Source organism: Oncorhynchus keta, chromosome 6 (genome assembly GCF_023373465.1).
Source record: "Oncorhynchus keta strain PuntledgeMale-10-30-2019 chromosome 6, Oket_V2, whole genome shotgun sequence".
In the NCBI taxonomy this organism is placed as follows: Eukaryota; Metazoa; Chordata; class Actinopteri; order Salmoniformes; family Salmonidae; genus Oncorhynchus; species Oncorhynchus keta.
This window is the reverse complement of record NC_068426.1, coordinates 29,460,844-29,487,531: the sequence shown is the minus strand read 5'-3', so window position 1 is coordinate 29,487,531 and position 26,688 is coordinate 29,460,844. Positions and strand designations below refer to the sequence as shown.

General features: G+C 44.3%; 1 pseudogene; it reads right to left on the bottom strand.

The window, feature by feature from the left end:
• Positions 1-20,735, bottom strand: part of LOC118384881 (lipoxygenase homology domain-containing protein 1-like) — a 31,762-nt pseudogene extending 11,027 nt beyond the window's left edge.
• Between the last annotated feature and the right edge of the window lie 5,953 nt (positions 20,736-26,688).

The following is a 26,688-nucleotide window of genomic DNA, read 5'->3' as shown; positions in this document are numbered from 1 at the left end:
GCTCGGGTGGTTGATGTCCTTGATGATCTTTATGGCCTTCCTGTAACATCGGGTGGTGTAGGTGTCCTGGAGGGCAGGTAGTTTGCCCCCGGTGATGCGTTGTGCAGACCTCACTACCCTCTGGATAGCCTTACGGTTGAGGGTGGAGCAGTTGCCGTACCAGGCGGTGATACAGCCTCCCAGGATGCTCTCGATTGTGCATCTGTAGAAGTTTGTGAGTGCTTTTGGTGACAAGCCAAATTTCTTCAGCCTCCTGAGGTTGAAGAGGCGCTGCTGCGCCTTCTTCACGATGCTGTCTGTGTGAGTGGACCAATTCAGTTTGTCTGTGATGTGTATGCCGAGGAACTTAAAACTTGCTACCCTCTCCACTACTGTTCCATCGATGTGGATAGGGGGGTGTTCCCTCTGCTGTTTCCTGAAGTCCACAATCATCTCCTTAGTTTTGTTGACGTTGAGTGTGAGGTTATTTTCCTGACACCACACTCCGAGGGCCCTCACCTCCTCCCTGTAGGCCATCTCGTCGTTGTTGGTAATCAAGCCTACCACTGTTGTGTCGTCCGCAAACTTGATGATTGAGTTGGAGGCGTGCGTGGCCACGCAGTCGTGGGTGAACAGGGAGTACAGGAGAGGGCTCAGAACGCACCCTTGTGGGGCCCCAGTGTTGAGGATCAGAGGGGAGGAGATGTTGTTACCTACCCTCACCACCTGGGGGCGGCCCGTCAGGAAGTCCAGTACCCAGTTGCACAGGGCGGGGTCGAGACCCAGGGTCTCGAGCTTGATGACGAGCTTGGAGGGTACTATGGTGTTGAATGCCGAGCTGTAGTCGATGAACAGCATTCTCACATAGGTATTCCTCTTGTCCAGATGGCTTAGGGCAGTGTGGTTGAGATTGCATTGTCTGTGGACCTATTTGGGCGGTAAGCAAATTGGAGTGGGTCTAGGGTGTCAGGAAGGGTGGAGGTGATATGGTCCTTGACTAGTCTCTCAAAGCACTTCATGATGACGGAAGTGAGTGCTACGGGGCGGTAATCGTTTAGCTCAGTTACCTTAGCTTTCTTGGGAACAGGAACAATGGTGGCCCTCTTGAAGCATGTGGGAACAGCAGACTGGTATAGGGATTGATTGAATATGTCCGTAAACACACCGGCCAGCTGGTCTGCGCATGCTCTGAGGGCGCGGCTGGGGATGCCATCTGGGCTTGCAGCCTTGCGAGGGTTAACACGTTTAAATGTCTTACTCACCTCGGCTGCAGTGAAGGAGAGACTGCATGTTTTCGTTGCAGGCCGTGTCAGTGGCACTGTATTGTCCTCAAAGCGGGCAAAAAAGTTATTAAGTCTGCCTGGGAGCAAGACATCCTGGTCCGTGACTGGGCTGGATTTCTTCCTGTAGTCCGTGATTGACTGTAGACCTTGCCACATGCCTCTTGTGTCTGAGCCGTTGAATTGAGATTCTACTTTGTCTCTATACTGACGCTTAGCTTGTTTGATAGCCTTGCAGAGGTAATAGCTGCACTGTTTGTATTCGGTCATGTTACCAGACACCTTGCCCTGATTAAAAGCAGTGGTTCGCGCTTTCAGTTTCACGCGAATGCTGCCATCAATCCACGGTTTCTGGTTAGGGAATGTTTTAATCGTTGCTATGGGAACGACATCTTCAACGCACGTTCTAATGAACTCGCACACCGAATCAGCGTATTCGTCAATGTAACAACATTGACGCAATACGAAACATATCCCAGTCCACGTGATGGAAGCAGTCTTGGAGTGTGGAGTCAGCTTGGTCGGACCAGCGTTGGACAGACCTCAGCGTTGGAGCCTCCAGTTTTAGGTTCTGTCTGTAGGCAGGGATCAGCAAAATGGAGTCGTGGTCAGCTTTTCTGAAAGGGGGGCGGGCCAGGACCTTATATGCGTCGCGGAAGTTAGAGTAACAATGATCCAAGGTTTTTCCACCCCTGGTTGCGCAATCGATATGCTGATAAAATTTAGGGAGTCTTGTTTTCAGATTAGCCTTGTTAAAATCCCCAGCTACAATGAATGCAGCCTCCGGATAAATGGTTTCCAGTTTGCAAAGAGTTAAATAAAGTTCGTTCAGAGCCATCGATGTGTCTGCTTGGGGGGGATATATACGGCTGTGATTATAATCGAAGAGAATTCTCTTGGTAGATAATGTGGTCTACATTTGATTGTGAGGAATTCTAAATCAGGTGAACAGAAGGATTTGAGTTCCTGCATGTTTCTTTCATTACACCATGTCTCGTTAGCCATAAGGCATACGCCCCTGCCCCTCTTCTTACCAGAAAGGTGTTTGTTTCTGTCGGCGCGATGCGTGGAGAAACCCGTTGGCTGCACCGCTTCGGATAGCGTCTCTCCAGTGAGCCATGTTTCCGTGAAGCACAGAATGTTACAGTCTCTGATGTCCCTCTGGAATGCTACCCTTGCTCGGATTTCATCAACCTTGTTGTCTAGAGACTGGACATCGGCAAGAAGAATGCTAGGGAGTGGTGCATGGTGTGCCCGTCTCCGGAGTCTGACCAGAAGACCGCCTCGTTTCCCTCTTTTTCGGAGTCATTTTTTTGGGTCGCTGCATGCGATCCATTCCGTTGTCCTGTTTGTAAGGCAGAACACAGGATCCGCGTCGTGAAAAACATATTCTTGGTCGTACTGATGGTGAGTTGACGCTGATCTTATATTCAGTAGTTCTTCTCAACTGTATGTAATGAAACCTAAGATGACCTGGGGTACTAATGTAAGAAATAACACGTAAAAAAACAAAAAACTGCATAGTTTCCTAGGAACCGGATCCAGAGAAGGACATATGACATAACATTGAAGGTTGTGCAATTTAACAGCAATATTTAGACTTAGAGCGGTTCCGTATTTCACTGTAAGAATAAAAGTTTTGTTTTCAAAATAATTGTTTCCGGATTTGAACATATTAATGACCTAAAGCTCATATTTCTGTGTGTTTATTATAATATAGTTAAGTCTATGATTTGATATTTGATAGAGCAGTCTGAGCGGTGGTAGGCAGCAGCAGGCTCGTAAGCATTCATTCAAACAGCACTTTCATGCGTTTGCCAGCAGCTCTTCGAAATGCTTGAAGCACAGCGCTGTTCATGACTTCACGCCTATCAACTCCCGAGATTAGGCTGGCAATACTATAGTGCCTATAAGAATATCCAATAGTCAAAGGTAAATTAAATACAAATGGTATAGAGAGAAATAGCCCTATAATTCCTATAATAACTAGAACCTAAAACTTCTTAACTGGAAATATAAAAGAAACCACCAGCTTTCATATGTTCTCATGTTCTGAGCAAGGAACTTAAACGTTAGCTTTTTTACATGACACATATTGCACTTTTACTTTCATCTCCAACACTGTTTTTGCATTATTTAAACTAAATTGAACATGCTTCATTATTTATTTGAGATTAAATAGATTTTTATTTATGTATTAGATTAGGTTAAAATAAAAGTGTTAATTCACTATTGTTGTAGTTGTCATTGTTACAAAAATATATATATATATATATTTTTTACATCCTGTGCACCTACGGCTTTTTTTGGTCCTCCAATAAATCGGTATCGGCGTTGAAAAATCATAATCGGAACCTCTAGTTCCAACATCTAGTGGAAAGCCTTCCCAGAAGAGTGGAGGCTGTTGTAACAGCAAAGAGAGGACCAACTCCATATCAATGCTAATTATTTTTTAAATGAGCAGGTGTCCACATACTTTTCGTCATGTGAAACATCACTAGACGTAGGCTACTACATGATACTTCAATTTGCCCTATATCCATCGTGAGGTTTCTACAACCTAGCCTACAATGAAAGTTCATAACGTAGGTGCACAGGTTGAGATAAATTGGAGTAATCAAGGTGACAGACAGTGAGTGACACATTCAATACCGCCTTGCACACTCTTGCCTGTATGTAATGTGCATTCTGACTGAGTGACAGCAAACTTGGCTGCAAGTTGAGGAGAGACACACACACCCCCCTCCGCACACTTCTCCTAATCTGCAATTGTTTTGAGGTCAGAATGTGTAGGGAGGTATTTTGCCAACATATATTTAGGCATATAACACTTCCGTTTTTTCCGACCACAAGTATCATCTGATCCGATTATTAACTGTCAATTTACAAATACGATTATGAGTATGGCCATGTAGGCACAGCTCTAGTACCTTTAAACTCAACTCTGGACCTCGAAGCCAGTTCCATTTTTGTATTGCTCCCCTCTAATCAGAGCCTGATTTAGACCCAGGACACCAGGTGTGTGCAATTAATTGTCATGCAGAACAGAAAACCAGAAGGCTCTGGACCTCGTAGGATAAGAGTTGAATACCCCTGCTAGTAGCTGATGTGGGGTGTAAGTAATCAATAGTCCAAACAGTCCCAAAATGGTCTGTTTTGCAAGGAAAACCAAAGTTTCTATTGGACGAATCCAGGTCCTTCCCCAGTTAGTTCCGTTAGTGAAAGGTTTTGCAACAGAATCGGTGGACTGAATACACCCTTGATCACCCACACACAGTTCAATTTCATAGCAGTCACATACAACATCCTCACTATGCATGTAGTGGACTACAGTCAACTCCAATGTGAAGGAAGTTTATGATGAACTTCACCAACAGAGTGGAGCAGAGGCCAGGGTTTGTGTAATCTAGCTCTGACTAGATCGATTTGCCCAAGGTCAATACTTCCCAAAAAATATAATGAAATGACTACCTTGTACTTATGTTTGTCCTCTGTACTTGCGTGCCTTTCTTTGTTTACTGAAATCTATACCATTTCAATAAACGTTAATCAAATACAACCAACTTTTTGCTAGTTTCTGTTTCTCAAATGGCAATTTAGCATGTCAATTGAATCTCCGATGACGTTTGTAAATTATACCTAGGCTATAAAATTATTGTAAATAAATAAGTATTTCTTTGATTTCTATCTCATTATTAGTATCTCAGGACAGAAAATGTACCAGGTTTATAAAGTTATCTTCCAAATTCCATGTTTATAGCATACTGCCCTGCATCCCACTGCTATGCTGGCTTGACACTGACGCTAAGCAGGGTTGGTCCCTGGATGCGAGACCAGATGCTGCTGAAAGTGGTGTTGGAGGGCCAGTAGGAGGCAAATTGAAAGGACATATAGCCAAGCCAACAAGAATACATTTTTCTAAATAACTAGACCATTCAAGGGCAGGCAAAGACTGGAAGTAGTTATGCGGCATTACTAAGACTAGCGAATTATATCAGGATTACCTTCTCTCGATGACGTCAGCCAACTGACAAAAAAGCTAGGGGTAAACAAACTGACATAAGTTTAATGCGACAGCTTTACTATCTTTATCGTGTTAGCAGGTCGGGTAACCACTCTTAAGTGGCAGAATAAGTATCATGCAAATCATTTGTTGTGACAGCCATGTACAGTGGGGCAAAAAAGTATTTAGTCAGCCACCAAATGTGAAAGTTCTCCCACTTAAAAAGATGAAAGAGGCCTGTAATTTTCATCATAGGTACACTTCAACTATGACAGACAAAACTATTTAAAAAATCCAGAAAATCACATTGTAGGATTTTAAATGTATTTATTTGCAAATTATGGTGGAAGTTTATCTCAATACTTTGTTATATACCCTTTTTTGGCAATGACAGAGGTCAAACATTTTCAGTAAGTCTTCACAAGGTTTTCACACACTGTTGCTGGTATTTTGGCCCATTCCTCCATGCAGATCTCCTCTAGAGCAGTGATGTTTTGTGGCTGTTGCTGGACAACATGAACTTTCAACTCCCTCCAAAGATTTTCTATGGGGTTGAGATCTGGAGATTGGCTAGGCCACTCCAGGACCTTGAAATGCTTCTTACGAAGCCACTCCTTCTTTGCCCGGGCGGTGTGTTTGGGATCATTGTCATGCTGAAAGACCCAGCCACGTTTCATCTTCAATGCCCTTGCTGATGGAAGGAGGTTTTCACTCAAAATCTCACGATACATGGCCCCATTCATTCTTTCCTTTACACGGATCAGTCGTCCTGGTCCCTTTGCAGAAAAACAGCCCCAAAGCATGATGTTTCCACCCCCATGCTTCACAGTAGGTATGGTGTTTTTTGTCCTCCAAACACGACAAGTTGAGTTTTTACCAAAAAGTTATATTTTGCTTTCATCTGACCATTATGGCATTCTCCCAATCTTCTTCTGGATCATCCAAATGCTCTCTAGCAAACTTCAGACGGGCCTGGACATGTACTGGCTTTATGCACGGGGATTTGAGTCCCTGGCGGCGTAGTGTGTTGTCCCAGGATATGAACATTGGGTAGATATTTTACCTGAAATGCACAAGGTCCTCTACTCTGAAAATGAATCCACAGATAAAAGGGTAAACTGAGTTTGCGTCTAGTAATCTCTCTTCCTTCAGTCGTCTTCTTCTTTGGACTTTATATGGAGGTTGGCAACCAACTTTAAGGTGCATTACCACCACCAACTGGACTGGAGTGTGGACCTCAGTTTACCCATGTGGATATATGCTCCTAAAAAACAATTTGGAGATGGGAGAGGCAGGACTTTCATCGCATCAAGCGTCACAAATAGAACCAAGTTCTATTTTAGCGCCTGGCTATGCAGACGTACGAGCAGTGTGGATGCAATGATTGAATAATGTATGTGTAAATGTATTTTGCAATGCTCGGGCACATAACGCGAGCGGTGTGGTCAGCATGGTACACGGCTGTACCATACTCGAGGGAGTGGTCACATTAAACCACACCTCACCGTGGGCATTTATTAAATTGACACATGCACATTCACACTAAATTGCCATTAGTAATGAGCAAAAAGTAGGTGGTTGTATTTGATTAATTAACCCTTATTGAAAAGGTGTGGATTTCAGCAAACAGAGAAAGGAACACAACTACAGAGGACAAACATAGGTACAGGGTTTCATTATTTTTTTTTTTTTTTCAAAGTATTGACTTGGGTGTATGTAGTCGGTGCCAGATTCCACAAAGCCTGGTCTCTCGTTCTCTCTCTAGGTGAAATCATAAACTTCCTTCACCATGGAGTGGAGTTTAGTCCGCTACTTTGCTAGTTGCGTAATTCCTTCTTGCATCTCCTCCTCTCACCTTAACCCTTTGCTTGTGGACTTTAGTGCACAACACAACAGGCCACAACAGGCCACAATCAACAGCCTGATCAACTCTATGTGAAAGAGATGTGTCGTGTCGCGCTGCATGAGGCAAATGGCGGTCACACTAGATACTGACTGGTTTTCCGATACACGCCCCTACCTTTTTTAAGGTATCTGTGATCAACAGATGCATATCTGTATTCTCAGTCATGTGAAATCCATAGATTAGGGCCTAATGAATGTATTTCAATTGACAGATTTTTTTATATGAACTGTAACTCAGAAAAATATTAGAAAATTGTTCCATGTTGCATTTATACTTTTGTTCAGTGTAGTATAGTTTTATCTAAAAAGGATAACTTATCTATGTTAAAACTATTTCCACCCCCCGAAATTCACTGAGTAGGATGGTCCTCCCCTTCCTCCTATGTGGAGCCTCCACTGACTGTATGGTACTGTATTATATTCTTACTGTAAACATGGAGCAATTACTGCTCAGAAAGGTCAAATACAAAGACTGTGTTGTATTGAGCTGGTAAACTGTGACATGTTGTCAGTGCTGACCTTATCCAGGAACCAGTCAGGTTGGCTACCAGAGCTGTCGATACGAGCCTTCATCTTCCTCAGGGGAGCAATGTCCTCGACCTCCAGGGTGAACATGTCCTCCTTGACCCTGCTCAATCCTAAAGACAGCCAGAGTGTGAGCGCAATGCTTTATGGGAGAGTCTTTGTAAACACACCACTAGTCTACATCACATGCATTGTGAACTACAGTAAGTACAACTATTCAAATATAGTTTTTTATGTGGATGAATGTGGAATAGAATTGCAGTTTGGTCATTTCAAAACCACTTTATGTTGGCGAATTGGGGTGTGTTTATTTGGGTGTGTTACATTTATGCATTTGTTGAAGTGTGAACATTTGGTTATATGGGTGAACTTTTGGGTCAGCGTTTAATCAGTGTGTTTGGTTGCCTGTGAACGTTTGGTCAGGTGTGAGAAATTGGTCAGGTGTGTGTTTGGTCAGGGTCAGGTGTGTGTGTGGTAATGTACCTGTCCTCATTCTTCTGCAGCAAAATCCCCTCTGTAGTGATGTTAGCCCAGAACACAGACAGGTAGATCTGGGTGTCTGCTCTTGCATTCAGAACATCTCTCATCACCACCGTCACCTCATAGATGATCTGACAATTACAGACAGACAATGATTAATAATCAGTCAATAAATCAATCACTCAATCAAATTAAACAAGTCATATTTGTTTAATTGATGAGATAACATATGCTGCCAGGTAAACCAAACAGATAAATCAACCAAACAAATCAATGTGACAAAAAGTACATGTTAAGACATTTCCTTGTAGGGGAGAGTGGGGTAAGTTGAGCCAAAGGGTTAAGTTGAGCCACCCTTGAATCTAGGAAACCATTCAAAAAATAAATCATGTGACCAAATATTTAGCAAGAGGTCATAATTTCATGGAGTCTGAAGGAATAAAACAGATTTTCACCAAGTCAAATGAATTGTGTTAGAATTATCATGATGCTTGCATCTAAACCAAAGTAGATTGTTTTATACATCAGTTGAGGTCTTTATAAGCTTCAATATGAGGTCCTAAACCTAGCATGAAAGTGCATCTTTGTAGCTGAGTGAGCTAATATAGTAAACAATTTTGTTTTGGGGTGAGTTGTGCCAATGGCCATAGGGTAAGTTCAGTCAATGGTTGAGCCAATGGCAAGTTGAGCAAATTGAAGTGCTTTCTTCCCAGGTGTAATACAAGGCATTATTGCTGGGATATGAGGGAACAACAGGGCCTGGCCTATGCTATGAGTGTAAAAAAAAGGTACGTAAGCCTGTGTTAAAAGATGCTAAAAATGATTAAAAGACAAGTATAAATTGTGTTTGGGAAATAAAGATAGACATGGTTTTAAAATGTGTGGGTCATATTCTGGCCCTCGCTTCATATTCATCGCCAAACCCACTGGCTCCAGGTCATCTATATGTCTTTGCTAGGTAAAGCCCCGCCTTATCTCAGCTCACTGGTCACCATAGCAGCACCCACCCGTAGCATGCGCTCCGGCAGGTATATTTCACGCATCACTCCCAAAGCCAACTCCTCCTTTGGCCGCCTTTCCATCCAGTTCTCTGCTGCCAATGACTGGAACAAATTGCAAAAATCACTGACGCTGGAGACTCATATCTCCCTCACTAACTTTAAGCATCAGCTGTCAGAGCAGCTTACAGATCATTGCTCTTGTACATAGCCCATCTGTAAATAGCCCACCCAACTACCTCATCCCCATATTGTTTTTGTTTTCTTGCTCCTTTGCACTCCAGTATCTCTACTTGCACATTCATCTTCTGCACATCTATCACTCCAGTGTTTAATTGCTAAATTGTAATTATTTTGCCACTATGGCCTGTTTATTGCCTTATCTCCCTAATCTTACTTCATTTGCACACATTGTATATGGACTGTTCTATTGTGTTATTGACTGTACGTTTGTTTATTCCAAGTGTAACTCTCTGTTGTTTGTGTCGCACTGCTTTGCTTTATCTTGGCCAGGTCGCAGTTGTAAATGAGAACTTGTTCTCAACTGGCCTACCTGGTTATATAAAGGTGAAATATATATATTTTTAAATATCAGAAATGATTCAGACCATTTCCCTTTTTCCACATTTTGTTACGTTACAGCCTTATTCTAAAATGGATAAAGATTGTTGCAAATGTATAAAATAATAAAAACCTTATTTACATAAGTATTCAGACCCTTTCCTATATGACTCGAAATAGAGCTCAGGCTCATCCTGTTTCCATAACCAGCACTTACACTGGAAAATGTATTTGACCCCTTTGGTTGGCATGGCAACAGCTAGGTTGCAGCTCTCAGGAGAGGCCCCATCTGAGCTATATCCCGGGCATGGAGCAACTACATCCATCAGCGTATGTGTTGTGAACCTTGCACTTGATAAAGACTTCTGTGTCTAAACGCTGTTTGTGTAACATGGTACAGGAATAAAGAACTCATTGTAAAGCAGCATTAAACTATGTGTGGGCATTTTCTTTCTTTATCTACAGTATATTTTGTACACCACCACTTTTCTTTGGGATATGAATATTCTGTATGCTTAATGTCATGTGACCCATACCTCCACCTTCCTGATCTCTCCCACATCAACGCCATGCAACTCGAAGGACTCCAGAGACCCAGAATCGAAGCACCTCTTCTCCCCAGGCAGGTCCAGCCACAGCCTCTCCGTCTGGGTGTCCCATGGTGACCACAGACCCTGCTGCTGGTACTGGCTTCCTTCTCTGCCCCTGTTGAGATGGTGAAGTGGTATGGCATGACCGCAAAGACACAATGTAATGTGTTTTGACTGTATGTACATGTGTGTACAGTTGTTTCTCCAAACCCTGCCTCTACAAAGTGTAATGTGAATAAAAACTTATTTCTGGAGTGATCAATCGGCTTGTTGCAATGTATGCAACTGGTGAAATACTGTATTTTATCACAACTCTCTATGTGCTTGTGTGTCTGGGTTTATATTGGCAGTATTGTGTTTATTTATTGGTGCTCTTCTTTTGGATGTCCTCATTCGTATTACTCCTCTTGTTCATGTTGCTGTCTACACTCTTCATGCTCAGAGCTGAGCTCTTCTTGCTACCTTGGAAAGTCTCCCTCTCCCCCTCATAACCCTGTGAGAATATACAGGTCAGGTAACACACACTTTGTCAGGGTTCTGTGTGCTCACACACGTGTACACACTCACACACACATATGCATGCACACACACACATTGACACACTCTCTTGTTGTGATGTGTGTTTTGTCCTATATTTATATTGTATTTATTTTACATTTTTTGTCCCAGGCCCCTGTCCCCGCAGGAGACCTTTTGCCTTTTGGTAGGCCGTCATTGTAAATAAAAAATGTGTTCTTAACTGACTTGCCTAGTAGAAGTACAGTTCACACATATATTGGTGTATACACACTGTGGCACACAAACACAGTACCTTGACATAGAACATTCTCTCGATGCTTTTGTCCTCTCTTTTCCTTCACAACTAGCTCTCCTATATCGAACCCTAAGACCTCCTTACAGATCCTCATCAACCACCTCTACGTGGTCCAGGTACCAATCAGCACTCACCATGCTGTTGTCATGGCGAATCTTAATTCTAAACACCTGATACAGGTCCACCGCCTCTTCGGAAAATGTATCCACCTGAAATAGGAGGCACACAGAAGCAGTATAATTTTTTATTTAAAGTTTATTAACTAGGCAAGTCAGTTAAGAACACATTCTTCTTTACATTGACAGCCTAGGAACAGTGGGTTGCCTTGTTCAGGGGCAGATTACCTTGTCAGCTCAGGGATTTGATCTAGCAACCTTTTGATTACTGGCCCAATGCTCTAACCACTAGGCTACCTGCCGCCCCAGGTAGCCTAGTTGTTAGAATGATCCAAAAATACACATTGAATTAGTATTTTCCTTCTATATTGCCTTAATATCACTGTACAATTATTGTACAACAACATCACTACCTTTTATGTTGTGATGCAAAAGCCAATAAACCTACTCAAGTACAAATAATATACAGAAATGACAGAAAGTCCTAGTTATGGATATGGTGTGTTGTTCTGTCTTACCACTCCCCTCTCAAACTTGTTGCTGTTTGTCTCAAACTTGCAGAGTTTGTGTTCAACCGTGCCGGCCAGGTCTCTGTAGATGGTGAGGAAAACGTTGGCATCTGTGCCTGGGTTGTAAACGTCACCCGTCATCACAGACACATTGTAGGTGAACACAGATAACAGAAAACACAGACTGAGATAACCCACAGACAGAAAGCATAATAATGGGCTAAAGTGTCCAAATGAGAACAAATTCCCAACACTGTGTGACTGCAGCGGAGAAAGACATCAATTTAGAGCAGAGAACTGCCACATCATTTACATGTCAGGCAGACAAAGAATCTGACAAACGAAAAGGCACATTCTGCTGTAATGGCCGGCCTCCGGTGTGTATGTGTGTGCATGTGTACTTTCCACTGAGTCTTCCTCCTCAGTGTGTGTGTGTGTGTGTGTGTGTGTGTGTGTGTGTGTGTGTGTGTGTGTGTGTGTGTGTGTGTGTGTGTGTGTGTGTGTGTGTGTGTGCGTGTGCGTGTGTGCGTGCGTGTGCGCGTGCGTGTGTGTGTGTGCTTGTGTTTGTGTGTATGTACTCTCCAGTGCATCTTCCACCTCAATCTCGCTGACTTTCAGGGTTCCGTCTCGTAGTAGTTTCTCCGTTATGATGTCAGAAGGTACTAATTCTCTCGCTGTCTCTCCGTCATCCTCTGACTTGGCCAGCCAACACTCACAAGGGAAGACGATAGTCTCCGACCCCTAGAGAGATAGAGCAGCAATGCGTGAGTGACTGAAAACACACCAGGTCTCTCCGCGAGGAGAAGAGCACCACCTTGTGACTAGAAATTGTATTGTTTTGATTTATAATATGATGTCATCCGTCTCTTTTTACTGAAGAAGGGTGTAGTATTGCTCTGATCTTTGACACTGGACCAGGATCAGTTTTGTGCATTTTGAAGAGGATTTGTGAAGGTTAAGCGTATCCTAGATCTGTAGCTGAGTAAGTAGCCTTTCTCCTGTGTATCTTTCTCTTCCTCAGCAGTCGTCTGCTCTAACCGCAATCCTAAAAATGCTCACAATAATCATTGATTGTGAGCTATTTCACAGTGCAAGCTTTTTTAAATGACACCAGCCTCAGTTTCTCCCTCAGCTGTCATGACCACTAGATCTTCTCTATGACGTCGCCCATGTCCTCCAACTGCATGGTGTTACAGAAACATCAGCATCATCATGAGGATCAAGAGCATCATCACCCACATTGTCATCCTCTTCATCATCACCATCATCCTCATTAAATAACCATATATACCTTACTCAACTGTCTGCTCTATACAGTGTTTTAATAGGCGACTACTGTGTGGTTGTACCTCAACGATGAACATGTCCTCAGCTCCCCTCTCAAACTACATGGTCCGCTCCCTCTTGTTGACACAGAGAGTCCTCTGCTGGGTGCACACCCCGCCTCGACCGTACAGCACGGTGAACACGTCTGCATCTGTACCCGCTGCAAACAGGTCACTGGTTTTGTTCTCGAATGGCACAACTGCAACAGAGGGGAAACAAGGGTATGATATGGCATGGTAGTTGGTAGGATAAGGTCCTGTAAGATATGGATTATCTACAATAAGTACAGTTTGCTTTAGACTGGCATTTCTGGTATGTCAGATATGACCTGATATGGTATGATATAAGATAGTAAAACTGTATAGGGTAGTGGTATGCTGGCTAGTAGGCTATAATATGGGTTAGGTGTAGCATGTTGCAGGTTGGTTCTTACATGGTTTGTTGAAATCAGTCTGGAGGTCTGCAGGGAACAAGTCCCTGACGATGGCCCCGTTGTCGTTCTTCCTCTCCCTTGTACAGCCAGCGACCACAGGGGAACCGTAGCATCTGGCCCAGGGACGGGGCGTTCAACCTCTACCCAGTCAAGGAACCAGCCTGCTGCGGCCGCTGCACAGGCATAACACATCATATCACAAGGACTGTGTGTGTGTCTGTCTGTCAGTCTCTCAGTCTTTTTTGTGATCTCCCCCATTTTCGTGATATCTAAATTGGTAGTTACGGTCTTGTCCCATCGCTCCAACTCCGGGAACCGACTCGGGATAGGCGAAGGTCGAGAGCCATGCGTGCACCGAAACACTGCTTCTTTGACACACTGCTCTGTCCATTGCTTCTTGACACACTGCTCGGTTAACCCGGAAAGCAGCCGCACCAATGTGTCGGATGAAACCTCTCTGTTTTATGTATTCGTATCACATAGAACTGCCTGTGGAAACACACAGCAGTAAATGGCATAGTTAGTAGTATATTCAAATGCACACGATCAGACACAAACATGTGTATTATCAAAATATATTTTTGGTGCCGTACAGGGTGGCAAATGCGTTGGTGTCCACATACTTCTTGTCTCCAGTCTGTACCCTCATTGTGAAGGTGGTAGACATGGCTGACAGAGAGAGATCAACCAAATCAGATAAGAATGTATTCATGGTATAATGCATTGATATTATTCAATCAAATGATATGCTGAACAATGAAATGTGGGTAACTAGGCCTTGATGCTTGCATCTGTTATTCTCCAAAAGGAATAGAACATACACCAAATTTTTAATGGGAGCAAACAATTTGTAATTCTAGCCCCTTGTGTGTGTATTTATCACCCTTCTGCTCCAGGACGAGTGTTGAACTGGAGTCTTTCTCCTCCTCCTCCTCCTCCTCCTCATCATCACCATTCTTCATAAAAGGCCTTGTCCACAGAGACCAGCTCCCTGGCGATCTGTCAGTCAATGTGCCAACCACCGTTTACAGGGGAAGTAGTACCTAGAACACAGTTTTTGTCTGTCTGCCACTAGCCTAGCCTGCCAGGCTTCTAGGCCTGTCTGACTGTCTGTGACTTGATAATAACCCCATAAATACAATTTCTGACCACCAAGGGGAGCTGTGCAGTTGTTTTCTTAGACCAATGGGCAGACCTTTTTATATCCAAAAACCACACCTTTTCTCAAAACATACAGGCAGTCTTGGAAGAGATGCATAGATTTTTTTGGACCAGCTATTTATCTATAAATCACCTTCCTAGCCATATAGATATACATGTATGGTGTGTCATATGGTGTAGAATGTAGATAAGTGGTAATAATAAAATAGAAAATGGCAATATTATCTCAAATGGTGTAGTAAAGTGGTTAATTATCCTCACTTATTGTGTAATCCTGTGCCTGCCTCCTCCCCTCCTGTACGTGGTGTTGTCTTTGTTGTCCACTATCTCCACCTAGTCCAGGAACCAGGCGGCATGATGCTGGCTGTTGTCATGGCGAATGCTCAGCTTCTTCAGAACGCCCAGATCGATGGCCCGGGATGGAGAATACGTCCTCCTGAACCCCACAAAGAACCACGGGAAAGGTCAGGGTTCAAAGGCATAAATAAAAGGTTAATAAAAAAGGTACCTGTTCAATTATCAATAATTGTTTAAATGTTTTAAATTTATTTGATTCTTAACAACAGGGGACCGTGCACAAAGATCAAACAGCTAGGTCAATGGGAAAGAGGTTGTAGTTCAACAGCGACTCAGATATTGACATCATCATCATCATTTTGACAGATGTTTCACCTGCCCTTTCTCAAATGTGTTCAGGTTGTTGGGTCTTCCTGAGTCTCCGCTCGGCCCTTGTCGCCGATCTCTCCGTAGATGTTAATGTATACATAAGCCCTCCAGGTCTCAGAGGTCCTCTGGGAGGAGCTCCACCACGATCTCCCCATCCCCCTCGTCACGGGCCAGCCAGCGCTGACAGGGAAAAGTCACTCTCTCCACCACCTCCTGGAGCTCTGTCACATGCTCTTCTTCCTCCTTCTTCTACTTCTTGTCATCCTTCGGCTTCTCCTTCGGCACCTCCCTCTGCACCATAGCGAGCCACTTGACGTCCACCATCTCAAGGAACCACCCGTCGCCCAAACCAGAACCGTCGTACCCAATGCAGATCTTGAATAATTTGCGCACATTCAGTACCTCGATCTGAGGGGTGAGAGACTGTAAGACAGGCCAATGGTGGTTATTCAGAGATTTGTCCTCATCGCTCCACAACATGGAAGAATGACTAAGTCTTCTCAAAACCAATGACAGCTGTGCTCTTCATGAATACAACTAATTCACAAAAAGGAAAATACTTTTCTTCCCACAATTTGAAACCAACGAATGTAGACTACTTCCACTGGTTCACTGACCGAGTCTGACTTTAAATATCTCCCGCGCTCAAAGTGGTAGGAGCGGCTCTTGAGGCAGATGAGCTCAGTCTTGCCGTTCTCTCCATAGATCTGACAGAACACATTGACGTTGGTGCCACCTTTGTGCATGTTCCCCGTAACCGCTGTGATCTCGTAGTTTATCACTGCAAATGAGAGGGCAGAGCAACATGTCACTAACCAATTAGACAATGGCAGGATGATGGAGAGTGGACTAATGCCCCACAATCCATCACAATCACTAAGTAGGAGTTCATCACTTGCAGGACAGAACTATATTTATCAAGTGAAGTCAACTGGTTACAGGTTTATTCAGTGTCAATGTAGGTATTCTATAATTTTGAGTATTCCTGTACTTTTTCCTTTGGGTGTTCTTGAGAGAACTTGGGTAGCTACATTGTGTATACAAATGTCTCAGTGTATTTGAAAGCACTAGTACAGCACCTAGTGTGTACAGCACCTATATTACCTCTGCTCTGGCCAAAATAAATACACACTGTAAATATATTCATTTAACTTTAACATGATATAATAGAATTCTCTGGCACAGTAGGCGGGTAAGGGTGTAGCTTATTTGTCCTGTTTCACACATTTACGAGTCTGTTAATACGCATGTGAGAATTGGAATATGTGTGTTTTGCATATCCCACTCTCCCTGTGACACCCTCAGAGAGTGAAGTCATGGCCAGGGTCGGCCATTATCAATGGTGACCCTGGAGCAATTACAGTTAAGTGCCTTGCTCAATCGATTTTTCACCTTGTTGGCTCGGGGATTCAAAATAGAAACCTTTCAGTTACTGGCCCAACACTCTAACCACTAGGCTACCCACTGCCCTGCACAGTATAATGCATGTATTGTCTCAGAACATAAACTCTAGTAAACGTCCTGTTACGTTTCTCGATGTTCAGAGTCTCGCTGGGGTAGATCTCTACCTCCATCTTCCCATCAGCCTCATCCTTACAGAGCCAGCGGTGGCTGGGAACTTGTACTGCTATCCATGGACTGACACAATGATCTGCACACTGTCCAGGAACCAAACAGCACCTAGACCCTTAGTGTGGCCAATCAGCAGACCGTGGATCTACAGAGAGAAATCAGGGCGTAAGAATCGAGGTGGGATTGATGGTCATTATAGATGCTTTTATCCAGTTAACATTGTCAGTTTGTGAGACCCAATCAGGAACCAAAACTCTGATGTTTAAGGCACCACACAACTCCAAAAAACTGAGACATACTGTTAGATGAATTTAGTTCTTATGTATTCATTAACCAATTCAATTAAAATACTCCGTCTGTACCCAGAGTTTGTAAGGTTCTGGGGGAAATTAAACAGACGGAGACCAGTCAAAAATGGTCAGTGACGTTTATTCTCGAGAGCTCTGATCATAATCACATGTACATTAGTTTATATATCACACATAGCGTCATAGCGTACAAAATGTCCCTCCTCCTCTTGGACAATGACGAAGCTGCTTTTCAATTCAATTCCAACACATACATATTGCTTATCTTATGCTACCACATGTTACACAATCTACTGCAAGTCCAACGGTTTCTCCCCTCCCTGGGTGGGGACGAGACATTTTTCCTGTTGTTAGTTTCACAGTGGTCACAAGTTGTCTGTTAACACTTCCTGTTTGCCTATGTACAAACATATTCTTCATCAGACAGCATATAATTCTGTTAGTTATAATTCTAAGTTAAATGTATACATCATTTAGTCATTTAGCCATTATAGTTTAAAATCCCATAACACATACACTATAATTGCATACTGTAGGGATAAATTGGTATAAATAAGATGACTATAGTCTATAATCTATGTTTCTAGGTTTCTGATAGTGTGTTCTATTTGTATTTTCCAACGTTTATAAAACATAAAGAATAGAGTTATATGATGTCATAGGTCTCGACGGTGAAGATATCAGTTTGCCCTGTCTCATAGTAGTTACTCAGGCTGTTGTCAGAGACCACCAGGAGGATCCTGTGGGGTCACACTTCTTCCCGTACAGCTTGACAAACACCTGGGAGTCTGAGCTGGCACCAATGATGCTGCCTGTCCACCGAGACTAGATTATTAGAGACTAGATTATTAGATTTTACCTAACAATGATATCTAAAAAATAATATGAGACAGGCCTTTTACACACACACACACACACACACACACACACACACACACACACACACACACACACACACACACACACACACACACACACACACACACACACACACACACAAAATTGTAATGGGATGCTGGTCCATCAGCTGGCTAACTGCTTTAAGCGTGTCCATTGGAGAACGGCCATTAGAGACAGACTGGGCGTGGCCGGTCCGGATGACTGGATGACAGTATGGATGACAGTATGGCTGTTAGTGAAACACTGGCTGTTTGGTGCTTTTGCTTTTTACTAGTGAGGGAAGTGAGTGATTGGATGAAATTCATTATCAGGGGGGAAAAAGTACCTGTCGTACAGCACTAGTCCATGTATACCATGAAAGTAACTTTCCAAACCCTCAGAAATGTTCATTTCAATAAATTAGTTACATTTCAGTAAAGATGTTGCGTAAGGGCTCGATTCAATCTGTAGCGCTGAAGATCAGTTCTGTAGCACAATTAAAATTTCAAGGTAATTTCAGATTGAGCTGACATTGTCACACCCTGACCATAGTTTGCTTTGTATGTTTATATGTTTTGTTTGGTCAGGGTGTGATCTGAGTGGGCATTCTATGTTGTATGTCTAGTTTGTCTGTTTCTGTGTACGCACCCTACGCACCAGCCACAACGGCACCGCCTCGATCAGGAACTCACCAGCCTGTGGAGAAATTAGGCAGATTAACCACTCAAAACCAAATTAGCCCACTGAGCTAAACACCTAGATATTAGATCTGGGAGCTAACACAAGTCTTCAGGTCTCTTTTGGATTCCATGAAGAACCATTTCGGGAAATTGTTTTACCTGGAACCAAAAAGGGTTCTTCAAAGGGTTCTCCTGTGGGAACAGCCAAAGAACCCTTTTAGGTTCTAGATAGCACCTTTTTTTCCTAGGAGTGTACTCTTTCTCAGGAAGTGTCCAATCCAGCTCCAGCGGTGTCTCTTGAGTATGGTATCCATGGCTTCATGCTTTGTTTGTCTAAGGAGGTTGGTGTTTGATATTGTGTTTGGCCCGACAATGTGCATGATTCTCCGGAGGGAAGTTGTGTGGAAGGTGTCATTTTTTTCAGGTCTGCTTCTGTCATTTTGCAGCATTCTGAACCATAATGGAGAGTTGCCAGTACACAGCTCTGGAATATTTTGAGTTTTGTATTTGTTCTATATTGTCCAGATTTCCAGACTCGTTGCTCTTGCTTTATTGATTCTGGTGCCGATGTGTTTGCTGGTGCTTCCATCATGACATATGGTGCTCCCAAGGTAAGTAAAACTGTGGGTTAACTCCAGGTCCTGTTCCTTGATTTTGACTGCGTTTGCGTTGTTAATGTTGATGGGCATGACCTTGGTCTTGCTGCAGTTGATAACCAGGCCGACTTGCTGGCCAAAGGACCTGGACTCTGTCAGTTTTGTATTGTAGATGTTGGAGTGTGTGATAAAAAAAAAAACAGGTCATTGGCGAAGTCAAGGTCTTCTAGAGTAGAATACAAAGTCCAACAAAGCTCAAGTCCAGCAAAGCTCATGTTGCTGGTTCCCACAGGGCACGAAGAGTAGCTGTGGTACTGTTTTATGGTGTTAACGACATGGGTGGTGGTTCCATAAATTCTTAAGATCTTCCATAGTCTTTTCCTGTGAATGCTGTCAAAAGCCTTCTGGTTGTCATTAAAGTTGATGTAGCGTTTCTGTTGTTACTCACTACATAGCTCAATGATGTTCCTGAGAGATCTTGTCTGTACAGCTGCTTCCTTCCCTGAAGCCCACTTGTTAGTTCATAATCACTTTATCTACAGCTGAAGACATCTGTTGTACGATACTCTTGCAAAAGATCTTGCTGGGAACGGAAAAAAGTGTGATGCCCCTCCAGTTGTTGCAATCGGGTAGTGTGCCCTTAGCTGCCTGAATAATGACCCACTTGGTCCAATTTGAAGGTATCTTTCAACTTCATCCAGATGTCAATGAAGAGTGGAAGAAGGATGTTTGCAACCAATACTGGATCGATTTTGAACAGCTCTGCATTGAGGTTATCAGGACCTGGAGCTTTCACATTCTTTAATGACTTGATGGTAGTGATCCTTTATTCTTTGGTTGGTGGGTCGGTGTTTATGTCTAGATCTTCTGGAGCAGCTTCAGGTGAGTTAATTGGTCCACAGGGTTAAGAGCCTTTCTGAAATATTCTGTCCATCTTGCTTCCTATTCATTTTCTGTAGTAGGAGGTTGCCTTGCTTGTCTTTGATTTGAGTATTTGACTTTCTGCCACAGATTAGGTTAGTAATTTTGGATACTGTTCCTTGCTTCTTGTTTGCTGCTGCCTTTTCAGCTGCACTTGCCAGCTCCTCCAGGTAGTCCCTTTTGTCTCTTCTTACTAGCCTTTTGAGAATTTTTCTGTGGTGTGCAGTGTAGTAGGATCCTAGTAATGGCCTACCACACCATCTTCAGAGATAGCTGAGCACATGGAGATGTTCTCCCCACGTTGTCCAGGCAATAGGACGGTCGCCCGTTGGCCGATGAGGTTCCGCCCACGGCGCCGAGTTTTGGCCAGGTTGAAGCCCGCTTCATCAACAAAGATATACTTGTGATGGGTCACAGCAGCATCAAGCACCATCACCTTCTAAAAATATATGTTGGTTAGTTATTTTTACAGTATAGTTCCAATATGATATTGTGAAGTAGCATGTGCATCAAATAGTAACAGTAATACAGTATATAGTGCTACACCTGAACGTACTCGGCCCGCAGTTTTTTCACCTGGTCGTTGTTTCAAAAGGCACCAGGTAAATGTTTTCATAAATACCTGGTGCCTCTTCAAAAGGCAGGTGATTGTTCATAGGCTGATGGATGCCACACATGACCACGGCCACCACCATGGGGCCTTCTGTCAATTCTGAGGGTAGGACAGAGTATACTGTCAATATATCATCCTGTATTGTAATGGATGTAAACTTTGTGAGTTTACATCCATTACAATATGTAATTTAATGAAAATGTAATGGTCTTCCCCCTCATTGTCCATGTCGGTGATTGTTTGTTTGTAAGCATTGTGCAATAATTGTTCTGGTGTGCGACGGGTTTTGTACCCACTTGTATTATTTTGCACATTTTGGTTTTCTGAGTTTTTGAGCACTTATTAAACTGAACCCTTTGTACGGGTTCCGGGTTGGAGCGAGCGGTCGCATCGCACTTCGCTCCGCTGCACTTCGCTCCGCTGGTAGTATAACTTTTTCATTACATTTCATTATAGTACAACGGTTGATTTGTCTAATCTTAGCAATTTCTTCTTAGCTAGCTACATAGCCGTCCTTGTATCAGAGATAATTGCATAATTATCGTATTTCGTCGCCCTAACGTAGCCTTCACTGCTATTTGCCCAGCAGCTAGCATACGCTAGCAAACGCCCACAGTTTAGCATCACTGTAGTGCTATTCACTCAACTGAACGACTTGATTAGTTTAGTGTTAGCTAGCTACATAGCTGTCTTTGTTTCCAAGATAATTGTGTAGTTAGAGTGTGTAGTCTTGGAGTGATTATCTTAATTTACCGAGGTTCGCTAGCCAGCTATTTGTCGTCCTTAACGTAGGAGACTCTGCTAGCTAGCCAACAGCTAACAGCTAACAGCTAGCCAACGTCTACTGAATCGAATTCAACAACCCGGTCGCAGTCACAGGTAGTACCACATTTTCATTTAATTTCATTACAGTACAACGGTTTGATTTGTTTGATCGTAGCTAGCTACATAGCTAGCTACATAGCCGTCTTTGTTTCAAAGATAATTGTGTAGTCTAGAGCGATTTTCTAGGTTAGCTAGCCAGCTATTGTCGTTCTTTTAACGCAACGTAACGTAAACAACACTGCTAGCTAGCCAGCTAGCCCCGAGTACTGTATCATTTTAATCATTTTAGTCAATAAGATTCTTGCTACGTTAGCTTAACTTTCTGAACATTCGAGACGTGTAGTCCACTTGTCATTCCAATCTCCTTGCATTAGCGTAGCCTCTTCTGTAGCCTGTCAACTATGTGTCTGTCTATCCCTGTTCTCTCCTCTCTGCACAGACCATACAAACGCTCCACACCGCGTGGCCGCGGCCACCCTAATCTGGTGGTCCCAGCGCGTACGACCCACGTGGAGTTCCAGGTCTCCGGTAGCCTCTGGAACTGCCCATCTGCGGCCAACAAGGCAGAGTTCATCTCAGCCTATGCCTCCCTCCAGTCCCTCAACTTCTTGGCACTGACGGAAACATGGATCACCACAGATAACACTGCTACTCCTACTGCTCTCTCCTCGTCCGCCCACGTGTTCTCGCACACCCCGAGAGCTTCTGGTCAGCGGGGTGGTGGCACCAGGATCCTCATCTCTCCCAAGTGGTCTTTCTCTCTTTCTCCCCTTACCCATCTGTCTATCGCCTCCTTTGAATTCCATGCTGTCACAGTTACCAGCCCTTTCAAGCTTAACATCCTTATCATTTATCGCCCTCCAGGTTCCCTTGGAGAGTTCATCAATGAGCTTGATGCCTTGATAAGCTCCTTTCCTGAGGACGGCTCACCTCTCACAGTTCTGGGCGACTTTAACCTCCCCACGTCTACCTTTGACTCATTCCTCTCTGCCTCCTTCTTTCCACTCCTCTCCTCTTTTGACCTCACCCTCTCACCTTCCCCCTACTCACAAGGCAGGCAATACGCTTGACCTCATCTTTACTAGATGCTGTTCTTCCACTAACCTCATTGCAACTCCCCTCCAAGTCTCCGACCACTACCTTGTATCCTTTTCCCTCTCGCTCTCATCCAACACTTCCCACGCTGCCCCTACTCGGATGGTATCGCGCCGTCCCAACCTTCGCTCTCTCTCCCCCGCTATTCTCTCCTCTTCCATCCTATCATCTCTTCCCTCTGCTCAATCCTTCTCCAACCTATCTCCTGATTCTGCCTCCTTAACCCTCCTCTCCTCCCTTTCTGCATCCTTTGACTCTCTATGTCCCCTATCCTCCAGGCCGGCTCGGTCCTCCCCTCCCGCTCCGTGGCTCGACGACTCATTGCGAGCTCACAGAACAGGGCTCCGGGCAGCCGAGCGGAAATGGAGGAAAACTCGCCTCCCTGCGGACCTGGCATCCTTTCACTCCCTCCTCTCTACATTTTCCTCCTCTGTCTCTGCTGCTAAAGCCACTTTCTACCATTCTAAATTCCAAGCATCTGCCTCTAACCCTAGGAAGCTCTTTGCCACCTTCTCCTCCCTCCTGAATCCCCCCTCCTCCCTCTCTGCAGATGACTTCGTCAACCATTTTGAAAAGAAGGTCGACGACATCCGATCCTCGTTTGCTAAGTCAAACGACACCGCTGGTTCTGCTCACACTGCCCTACCCTATGCTCTGACCTCTTTCTCCCCTCTCTCTCCAGATGAAATCTCGCGTCTTGTGACGGCCGGCCGCCCAACAACCTGCCCGCTTGACCCTATCCCCTCCTCTCTTCTCCAGACCATTTCCGGAGACCTTCTCCCTTACCTCACCTCGCTCATCAACTCATCCCTGACCGCTGGCTACGTCCCTTCCGTCTTCAAGAGAGCGAGAGTTGCACCCCTTCTGAAAAAACCTACACTCGATCCCTCCGATGTCAACAACTACAGACCAGTATCCCTTCTCTCTTTTCTCTCCAAAACTCTTGAGCGTGCCGTCCTTGGCCAGCTCTACCGCTATCTCTCTCAGAATGACCTTCTTGATCCAAATCAGTCAGTTTTCAAGACTAGTCATTCAACTGAGACTGCTCTTCTCTGTATCACGGAGGCGCTCCGCACTGCTAAAGCTAACTCTCTCTCCTCTGCTCTCATCCTTCTAGACCTATCGGCTGCCATCGATACTGTGAACCATCAGATCCTCCTCTCCACCCTCTCCGAGTTGGGCATCTCCGGCGCGGCCCACGCTTGGATTGCGTCCTACCTGACAGGTCGCTCCTACCAGGTGGCGTGGCGAGAATCTGTCTCCTCACCACGCGCTCTCACCACTGGTGTCCCCCAGGGCTCTGTTCTAGGCCCTCTCTTATTCTCGCTATACACCAAGTCACTTGGCTCTGTCATAACCTCACATGGTCTCTCCTATCATTGCTATGCAGACGACACACAATTAATCTTCTCCTTTCCCCTTCTGATGAACAGGTGGCGAATCGCATCTCTGCATGTCTGGCAGACATATCAGTGTGGATGACGGATCACCACCTCAAGCTGAACCTCAGCAAGACGGAGCTCCTCTTCCTCCCGGGAAGGACTGCCCGTTCCATGATCTCGCCATCACGGTTGACAACTCCATTGTGTCCTCCTCCCAGAGCGCTAAGAACCTTGGCGTGATCCTGGACAACACCCTGTCGTTCTCAACTAACATCAAGGCGGTGTCCCGTTCCTGTAGGTTCATGCTCTACAACATCCGCAGAGTACGACCCTGCCTCACACAGGAAGCGGCGCAGGTCCTAATCCAGGCACTTGTCATCTCCCGTCTTGATTACTGCAACTCGCTGTTGGCTGGGCTCCCTGCCTGTGCCATTAAACCCCTACAACTCATCCAGAACGCCGCAGCCCGTCTGGTGTTCAACCTTCCCAAGTTCTCTCACGTCACCCCGCTCCTCCGCTCCCTTCACTGGCTTCCAGTTGAAGCTCGCATCCGCTACAAGACCATGGTGCTTGCCTACGGAGCTGTGAGGGGAACGGCACCTCAGTACCTCCAGGCTCTGATCAGGCCCTATACCCAAACAAGGGCACTGCGTTCATCCACCTCTGGCCTGCTCGCCTCCCTACCACTGAGGAAGTACAGTTCCCGCTCAGCCCAGTCAAAACTGTTCGCTGCTCTGGCCCCCCAATGGTGGAACAAACTCCCTCACGACGCCAGGACAGCGGAGTCAATCACCACCTTCCGGAGACACCTGAAACCCCACCTCTTCAAGGAATACCTAGGATAGGGTAAGTAATCCTTCTCACCCCCCCCCCCCCCCCTAAAAAGATTTAGATGCACTATTGTAAAGTGGCTGTTCCACTGGATGTCATAAGGTGTATGCACCAATTTGTAAGTCGCTCTGGATAAGAGCGTCTGCTAAATGACTTAAATGTAATGTAAATGTAATGTAAATGTAAAGGATAGAGGGGAGTTAGGTAGTCTAGTGGTTAGAGGGTTGGGCCAGTAACCTGAGCCGACAAGGCTCTGTCGATGTCCCCTTGAGCAAGACACTAAACCCTAGTTGCTCTGGATAAGAGTGTCTGCGAAATGACAAACATTTTAAATATAGTGCATATCCTGCAGACTTACCGGTTTTTCTGGCAAAATGTTCTCATAATTGAACTGACAGTTGATCTTTCCAGGTTGGGGTGAACTCATTTTAAGGGCCTCTGCCATGATAAGGCCTCTGCCCACCTCTTTTACATTTTTGATGGGGCCCATGACCACCTCTCTGACGGGCCCCTTGTCCACAAGGTCTTTGATTTTTGTCCTCTCCCTTGCCGTCTACCCTGATCCATGTTGAAAGAAATTGCAAATGTACAAACGTCCCCTTTTATACTGAACAAAAATATAAACGCAATATGCATCAATTTAAGTTCATATAAGGAAATCAGTCAATTGAATTGAATTCATTAGGCCCTAATCTATGGATTTCACATGACTGGGCAAGGGTGCAGGCATGGATGGGAGCCAGGCCCAGCCAATCAAAAATATTTTTTCCCTACTAAAAGGATTTATTACAGACCAAAATACTTCTCAGCAAAAAGTTCTTTGTCACTAAGCTAGCCACCTCTTGATGATATTAAATGAAACAATATAGAATAAAATCAAACAACTAATGACAGAAAGAACAGCTACAGTACAGTGCTTGTATTCTCGCAGCTGACTTAGAGAACAACTAACACTTGAGATGTAAAAACACAAAGATTGTCTTATGTCACCTGTGTCACCATGATCTCCCAAGATATTCAGGAAGAGGTCACCATCTGACCCACTGCCCTTCTCGTCAGAGGTGAACACAAGTACTGTATTTATACATTCACTGTACATTCACAAAATATCAAACAGGATAGAAAGGGGTGGCAGGGTAGCCTAGTGGTTAGAGTGTTGGACTAGTAACCGGAAGGTTGCAAGTTCAAGCCCCCTTGCTGACAAGGTACAAATCTGTCATTCTGCCCCTGAAAGGTAGTTAAACCCACTGTTCCTAGGCTGTCATTGAAAATAAGAATTTGTTCTTAACTGACTTGCCTAGTTAAATAAAGGTAAAAAATATATATACATATATATTCATGGTCTGTTCATGATATTTCACATAGACACAGCCATCATGGTACTTGTCATGCTATGCAATCAATCATTGTCACTGAAACTTAAATTCTACCGTAACCTCTCTTTAATTCCTGTCTCGTCTCGTGCCTTGTGCGAGTTTGTGTCTCCTCCCCTTTTCTCGCAATAGACATCAGGCAGAGTTCCTCTAATCCCAATAAGCCAGTTTCCAGGTAAAATATTAATAGGTGAAATATTATAAGGTTGACAATAGGTGTGTGTAAGTGTGCCTGTCAGGGTGTGTCTGGTCCCGTGACAGCTGTCT